This window comes from Nomascus leucogenys, chromosome 21 (assembly GCF_006542625.1).
Source record: "Nomascus leucogenys isolate Asia chromosome 21, Asia_NLE_v1, whole genome shotgun sequence".
Lineage (NCBI taxonomy): Eukaryota > Metazoa > Chordata > Mammalia > Primates > Hylobatidae > Nomascus > Nomascus leucogenys.
The window spans coordinates 22,236,609-22,243,506 of record NC_044401.1 but is presented as its reverse complement, the minus strand read 5'-3'; the positions used below and the strand labels follow the sequence as shown (position 1 = coordinate 22,243,506).

At 37.0% G+C, this 6,898-nt stretch overlaps 1 non-coding gene across 1 annotated transcript; it reads left to right on the top strand.

Moving 5' to 3' along the window:
- The first annotated feature begins 4,194 nt into the window (after positions 1–4,194).
- Positions 4,195–4,258, top strand: LOC115832195. The gene has a single exon (XR_004027631.1). It is a non-coding gene; the product is annotated as a U7 small nuclear RNA (small nuclear RNA).
- Positions 4,259–6,898: the final 2,640 nt, after the last annotated feature.

The window sequence follows — 6,898 nt, the reverse complement described above, 5'->3', positions numbered from 1 at the left end:
TAATCACAGAATGAGAATATTATTACAACCACTCATTCAAATAGCTTGATTATATCATTGAGCTTTTCTTTTAGTTCTGGGTTTTTTGCTGTCTAGTTTAAATCAGAATGGCATCTGATTTAATTAATGGAAACCTGAGTTTATTTGATTAATGGAAACAAGATGATTTCAAGTGTGATACAATTTTTCTGTACTAAAGTTTAAGATACATTTATTACAACTGGCCATTTCATAATGGGCCATAAGCATTGTTTAAAGACAACGGCTACTATTGTTTGAAAGCTAAGGAAAGATCCAGTGCTACCAGATGTATATTGGCTGAGAAATGATCAGCTGAAACTACAGGCTGAAATGCTGTATAAGGTAGGCAATAAAATTAGAGAATGTTTGCCGAACCCACTAAGCAGCAAAGAGGACCCAGCTTAGAAGTAATGTAAATTTTAAAGCTCTTTACCAGTGGAAAGCTAATTTGAAATATTAGAAGTTATTATCTGTTTTATGTTTCTCTCTCTAGCAGTATAGTTTTTAACCGGCTTGTAAGAGCTCTTTTGTTAGTAATGATATCAACCCTTCTTCTCTAAATTAGTTGTTTGCTTATTTACAATTTCTGAATTTTTCTCAAACGTGACAGTGATTCTGATGCAGTGGTTCTCAATCAGGGGCAGTTTTGTACTCCAAGGGACATTTTGGCAATGTCTGGAGACATTTTTGATTGTCAGAACTAAGAGGACTGTGCTTTGGGCATTTAGTGGTTAGAGGACAAGAGTGCTGCTAAACATCCTATAATGGACAGGGTGTCACCGACAATAAAGAAGTATCCAACTCCAAATGTCAATAATGCTGCAACTGAAAAACCGTGGTCTAAGGAATTATCATCCTGGTGTATTTTTTTTTTTCCAGTAGTTCAGAAGAATGTGAAGAATTCTTCCAAAATTTTTCAAGATATTCCAAGTACCTATTTATTTTATAATCCTTGAAGACTTACTAAGTACCCATAAACTGGTTGAGGAAAGCCAGTTTCAAAACAAACATGAAATCATATTTATTTTTCTCTGACTAATCAAGGTCATCATGTTTTTAGATGCCCTGCAAAAAAAACTGGTCAAAATGTAAGGCTGGCCCTCACATTAAATCATCCAAACTAGTAACACTCCTCTAAAAGGCTTCCATCTTGGAACATTCTTGACTTTCACATGATCAGTAGGCAACCTCCTTAGTCAAGGAGTCCTCTTTAACTGGCAAATCTATCATTTGGAAGAATGATCTTTTCTTCCTCCTTGCTGGCTTTAATTTCAGACAGGTAACTACAAGTCCTTGTTCCTCCATGACCTAGACCTGTGACTTAAGGCAAATTACAATACCTTTTTGTCGTGCCTAATTTTATTTAAAGATTTGAAAACTTCATTGCAATATAACTGACATACAATAAATTGCACAAAGGGTACAATTTAATACGTTTCGATATATGTATACACTTAAAAACTTCACCACAATGAAGATAACAAACATATTCATTACCTATGATGAAGATAAAAACATTCATCACGTGCAAAAGCTTCATTTGCCCCTTTGTAATACCTTCCACTTGTCCGTCCCTGCCTCCTCTCTTTGTTCTCAAGCAACCACTCATTTGCTTTCTGTCACTATAGATTAGTTGGCATTTCAAAAGAATTTTATAAACTGGAAGAGTCATACAAAATGTCTTAGGGAATTTTTTTTACTCAGTATAATTATTTCAAGATGTATTCCTGTTGAGTGTATCAATAGTTGAGTTATTTTTATACTCAGTAGAATTGTGTTGTATGGATAAACCCCAATTTATTTATCCATTCACCTAGTGGTAGACATTAGGATATAATACCTTTTCTTTCATAAAGTTTTTCACTATCTCTTGATGTTTACTTTTGTAAATGACTATTTTTCTGAGTGCACTGAGTGATAACCAAGCAAAATTCTTTGAAAATCTCAAACAAAACTCTTTGAAAATCTACCCACCAAAAATATTGCTAAAATATAAGGTTTTTGGGAAATTTGACTCTCACTTTGGACCTCAAAGAGAAAGATATTGGATAAACATGAAAATGACTACTTCTAGTATCAAAAAAACAATAAAAGTAGAAGAAATAATTATACTACTAACTGCCTAAATCATCAGCCATTTTTCTTACATTTTTTACAGCAATTGGTCTTCTCAGATTCTCAGTTTGAGGGAATGAGATTTCTTCCCACTTGGGAAATGGGAAGCAGTAGGTAAGATAAAAATCACTCAGGAAATGTGAAAAGACTTGGCTTAAGTTGGGTAACTGTGCAGCTGAAAATTAGAATAATAAACTGCCTTTTTAACCTGGATGAAATTTTTTTTATGTTTCGTATTTCAGCATTCTAGAACTCTTTTGGAGGGCTTCCATCTCTCCAATTAGTTGCTAGTAAAATATAAAAACTCTGCTTCTTGCGAGGTGTTTGATTTGGAAGATTTTGATTAACAGTTACTCACCAGGAAACAGGAACACTCTTTTGATCTTACTAGTTCACCCTTCTTAAGGTGATTTAAGAGCTCCTCATCATTGTGCCCATGAGTGCTACATCAAATAATACATGTCAAAACCCTAAAATATCAAGCAATTTCTGGTTAATAAGGAGTTTTTGAACAGAAGGAACTCTGTAACACTGTAAGCTTTTCAGTCTGGGAGTTAAGTAGATATAAACAGGAAGAGGAAAGAATACACAATAAGCTACTTATTAATTTTCCACACGTTCCTAGACATGTGTGAGTGGATAACCTGGGCTTTTATTGTCGAACTGTCACTTTCACTGCCTCAATTTAAGAATACAGCTGAAGAGCATGTTTTATTTAGAGTTTGTTTTTAAAACTAGCCAGTTAAATTGATCAGTTGTTAGATCTGACTTGATTACATCTAAGATATTCTCACAGGAAACTGATTATGATAAGAACTTAAGTTCTATCATATGCTTATGGTAACTTAGCACAAGAAGCATTTTTTTTAACGGCCCATTTCTTATCTTTTATTATTCGAAAATGAAAAACGTATTTTTCTAGTGTTTCTGAGAAACACCAAAGGACCCACCCAACTCCCAGGCTACTCACTGTTCTTTCTCTTAATTGCTTTTGCATCATGTCCAAGTCTGAGCATTTGCACTGAACACATGCTTGATAAACTCTGCTGGCTGAAGATGCTTGTCTGTTTTGCATTCCTCAGCCTGTGAAGGATTTTTTTTCTGCTTCACATACCTAAAGGGGCAAAGGTCAAATCCCCTCAGCTGCAGATGAGGTCATCTTGCTGATCGCCTGCAGCTGATCACAATAAAAACAAGTTCTCCCATGTGATCCATCCTCCCTATTTAGGAGCAGTGATGTCATCTCTAGTGAGATAGGATGAGACATGCAACTTGTTTTTAATTGAACTACATAAACTTTTCTTCTGGCTTCACTGCAACCTTTTATTTACATTTTAGCAAAAGGATTAGTTTGGTCATCGTTTCAAACTAAAAAACCACCCATAAATGAAATAGAGAGAGTTATATTTTATAAGTAGTCATTCATATTAAGTTGAGCCACATGAAATCGCCATTTTTCTATGTAAAATGATTGGATATTGGCAATCTCATGGTTCGTCCTAATACTTCCAAAGCACCTACCTCCTAGAATATTAAACAAGTTCTAGAGTCAGGCAGACCTTAGTTTGAATTCCAACTCTGCCATTTACTAGCTGGGTGATCTTAAAACTTCAGGGTAACTTTCAGAACCTCACTTTACTAAATTAAAAAAAATGAATAACATAATATGTACCTCACAGGGTTATAGCTAACATGTGTAAAGTCCTTAGGAAATCATTTGCCTACAGGAGGCACTCAATCCATGGTGTTAGTAACAATAGAAGTAATACTGGTAGTGTAGTAACATAGGTCCCTTAGCCAAAGCCCTAGGGTCAGATGTGTTTCAGAGCTCATAACTTTTCTCATTCTAGAAAAGTACTACAGTGCTTATACTCAGGACTAGCTACATAATTTACAGGGCTCTGTGGTGGGGGTGGGGAAAGCAAGGTGTCTTGTTAAAAAATCATTAAGGATTTCATGATGCCGCAGCAGAGCTTTTAGCCAAGTGCAGGGTCATTGTTAAGTGTAGGGCCCTGTGTGACTGCCCCGTTGTTTACATACTAGCTCAATATATACCCACAGTGTTACAGATCTTTTAGAATTTGTCTAGTACGTTTTCCAGTTTTCACCAGAATCTGCCTCCCCACCCCCCACGAAAAAAGTGAATAAAAATAAGGGAAAAAGAAAACAAATAAATAAAATATATGAATACCCACAGCAAGGTCTGAGGACAGTATTCAAACACATTAACACTTCTTTTTTTTTTTTTTATTACACTTTAGGTTTTAGGGTACATGTGCACAATGTGCAGGTTTGTTACATATGTATCCATGTGCCATGTTGATTTCCTGCACCCATTAACTCTCATTTAGCATTAGGTATATCTCCTAATGCTGTCCCTCCCCCCGCCCCCCACCCCACAACAGTCCCTGGAATGTGATGTTCCCCTTCCTGTGTCCATGAGTTCCATTGTTCATTCCCACCTATGAGTGAGAACATGCGGTGTTTGGTTTTTTGCCCTTGCGATAGTTTACTGAGAATGATGTTTTCCAGTTTCATCCATGTCCCTACAAAGGACACGAACTCATCATTTTTTATGGCTGCATAGTATTCCATGGTGTATATGTGCCACATTTTCTTAATCCAGTCTATCGTCGTTGGACATTTGGGTTGGTTCCAACTCTTTGCTATTGTGAATAGTGCCGCAATAAACGTACGTGTGCATGTGTCTTTATAGCAGCATGATTTATGGTCCTTTGGGTATATACCCAGTAATGGGATGGCTGGGTCAAATGGTATTTCTAGTTCTAGATCCCTGAGGAATCGCCACACTGACTTCCACAATGGTTGAACTAGTTTACAGTCCCACCAACAGTGTAAAAGTGTTCCTATTTCTCCACATCCTCTCCAGCACCTGTTGTTTCCTGATTTTTTAATGATGGCCATTCTAACTGGTGTGAGATGGTATCTCACTGTGGTTTTGATTTGCATTTCTCTGATGGCCAGTGATGATGAGCATTTCTTCATGTGTTTTCTGGCTGCATAAATGTCTTCTTTTGAGAAGTGTCTGTTCATGTCCTTTGCCCACCTTTTGATGGGGTTGTTTGCTTTTTTCTTGTAAATTTGTTTGAGTTCATTGTAGATTCTGGATATTAGCCCTTTGTCAGATGAGTAGGTTGCAAAAATTTTCTCCCATTCTGTAGGTTGCCTGTTCACTCTGATGGTAGTTTCTTTTGCTGTGCAGAAGCTCTTGAGTTTAATTAGATCCCATTTGTGAATTTTGGCTTTTGTTGCCATTGCTTTTGGTGTTTTAGACATGAAGTCCTTGCCCACGCCTATGTCCTGAATGGTATTGCCTAGGTTTTCTTGTAGGATTTTAATGGTTTTAGGTCTAACATGTAAGTCTTTAATCCATCTTGAATTAATTTTTGTATAAGGTGTAAGGAAGGGATCCAGTTTCAGCTTTCTACATATGGCTAGCCAGTTTTCCCAGCACCATTTATTAAATAGGGAATCCTTTCCCCATTTCTTGTTTTTGTCAAGTTTGTCAAAGATCAGATAGTTGTAGATATGCGGCATTATTTCTGAGGGCTCTGTTCTGTTCCATTGATCTATATCTCTGTTGTGGTACCAGTACCATGCTGTTTTGGTTACTGTAGCCTTGTAGTATAGTTTGAAGTCAGGTAGCGTGATGCCTCCAGCTTTGTTCTTTTGGCTTAGGATTGACTTGGCGATGCGGGCTCTTTTTTGGTTCCATATGAACTTTAAAGTAGTTTTTTCCAATTCTGTGAAGAAAGTCATTGGTAGCTTGATGGGGATGGCATTGAATCTATAAATTACTTTGGGCAGTATGGCCATTTTCACGATATTGATTCTTCCAACCCATGAGCATGGAATGTTCTTCCATTTGTTTGTATCTCTTTTATTTCATTGAGCAGTGGTTTGTAGTTCTCCTTGAAGAGGTCCTTCACATCCCTTGTAAGTTGGATTCCTAGGTATTTTATTCTCTTTGAAGCAATTGTGAATGGGAGTTCACTCATGATTTGGCTCTCTGTTTGTCTGTGATTGGTGTACAAGAATACTTGTGATTTTTGTACATTGATTTTGTATCCTGAGACTTTGCTGAAGTTGCTAATCAGCTTAAGGAGATTTGGGGCTGAGACAATGGGCTTTTCTAGATATACAATCATGTCATCTGCAAACAGGGACAGTTTGACTTCCTCTTTTCCTAATTGAATACCCTTTATTTCCTTCTCCTGCCTGATTGCTCTGGCCAGAACTTCCAGCACTATGTTGAATAGGAGCGGTGAGAGAGGGCATCCCTGTCTTGTGCCAGTTTTCAGAGGGAATGCTTCCAGTTTTTGCCCATTCAGTATGATATTGGCTGTGGGTTTGTCGTATATAGCTCTTATTATTTTGAGATACATCCCATCAATACCTAATTTATTGAGAGTTTTTAGCATGAAGCATTGTTGAATTTTATCAAAGGCCTTTTCTGCATCTATTGAGATAAACATGTGGTTTTTGTCTTTGGTTCTGTTTATATGCTGGATTACATTTATTGATTTGCATATGTTGAACCAGCCTTGCATCCCAGGGATGAAGCCCACTTGATCATGGTGTATAAGCTTTTTGATGTGCTGCTGGATTTCGTTTGCCAGTATTTTATTGAGGATTTTTGCATCAATGTTCATCAAGGATATTGGTCTAAAATTCTCTTTTTTGGTTGTGTCTCTGCCTGGCTTTGGTATCAGGACGATGCTGGCTTCATAAAATGTGTTAG